We start from the raw sequence: 1,399 nt of genomic DNA, 5'->3' as shown, positions 1-1,399 counted from the left end.
AATATCTCCCTGCAGTCTGCAGCTTTCTTCCTCGTGGTTAATTGCATGACTAACTGTTGTATGATTTGCACACTGCAAAATCAAGGCCACGACAAGTGAATATGAATCATTGATCTGTATGAGAAAACAGTCGAACTCACTGGAGGCATGCTTTGTCGGTTTGCAGGCGACGCCAGAATTGTAGACAGTGAGGAAGATTATCTAAGTTTCAAAAGGATCTTAATCCAATGAGTCGTTGGACTGAAAAATGTAACATGGAGTTCAATCTGGATAAATGGAAGGTATTGCATTTTGGTACAACAACAAGAGTAGGGCTTTGCGTAGTGTTGGAAAACACAGAAGCTCGCGGTGCAGGTGCATAATTCCTTGTAGTTTGCATCACCTACAGACAAGATGGTTCAAAGGCATTTAACATACTTCCACACTTAACATACTTAACATACAAGGCAGTGTTGTGTGATTTTTAACTTTGTACACCATAGTCCAACACCGGCATCGCTAAATTAATGAAATGGGAGTGTGGGACGGAAAGTTCAGTTAGTGATCGAAGGATGGAGAGAAATTTCTGAGAACGGGTGGATTTGAATTCTGACATATGAAACACAGAGATGTGAGCAAGCAGAATTTGAAGGGAAAAGATCATCACCTTGGAGAAAATTACCATGTTAAAGCAACTGATTCCGTTGTGTTTCACAAAAACTGGGATACTTAGAGCGATTAGTGCCGTGACTCGGATTCGAACCGAGGTTGCTGCGGCCACAACGCAGAGTACTAACCACTATACGATCACGGCGTCCCACAGACGCGCACACGAGTCGCATGCAATAAGTACTGTATCATAGGAACTGTTAGGCAGCGCACCAAATGCACAATATCAGTGATGAGCGAACAGTGGCAGATACGTGGGAACTCAGAATGGGCTGACCGTTTGATATCGGTTCCCCCAGTGGTTGTGGTGATTCCATTATTTATATGCTGTAGGCTGAGATAAATAGATTTCTCGAAAACATCAAAAACTCCGGGGACAGTGCAGGTGTTGTTGAAATGTCTGCTTCAATAGTAATGCAGTTTAACATCGGCTACTTCACCAGTTTCCCCACACAAGGCAGTAACCACTGCTGCCACAGAGTCCCAATTCCCAGCCCCAGAATCTGAGGAATGGAGTGGCGCAGTCGCGAAGATCCACCTGGAAGTCGGGATGGGAATGAGGTCGCACAGATACTCGAAAACCCCAGTGACACAACCGGTGAATGCAGGGCATTTCTATGACGGTTTCGAGGCGAAAGTAATTCCGAGGTTGGGAGTGCTCCTGGCCAAAGGCGGGACACAAGGGAAAATTTTTCCCCGTTTATAGCAATCTACAGAACAGCTTGCTGAGACAGCTGAGTGCCACAACTGG

General features: G+C 45.2%; 1 non-coding gene across 1 annotated transcript; it reads right to left on the bottom strand.

The window, feature by feature from the left end:
* Positions 1–721: 721 nt before the first annotated feature.
* Positions 722–793, bottom strand: trnah-gug. Its single transcript has one exon. It is a non-coding gene; the product is annotated as a tRNA-His (tRNA).
* Between the last annotated feature and the right edge of the window lie 606 nt (positions 794–1,399).

Source organism: Chiloscyllium plagiosum, unplaced genomic scaffold (assembly GCF_004010195.1).
Source record: "Chiloscyllium plagiosum isolate BGI_BamShark_2017 unplaced genomic scaffold, ASM401019v2 scaf_66663, whole genome shotgun sequence".
Lineage (NCBI taxonomy): Eukaryota > Metazoa > Chordata > Chondrichthyes > Orectolobiformes > Hemiscylliidae > Chiloscyllium > Chiloscyllium plagiosum.
The sequence above is the reverse complement of the archived record's forward strand: the minus strand, read 5'-3'. Positions and strand labels throughout refer to the sequence as shown.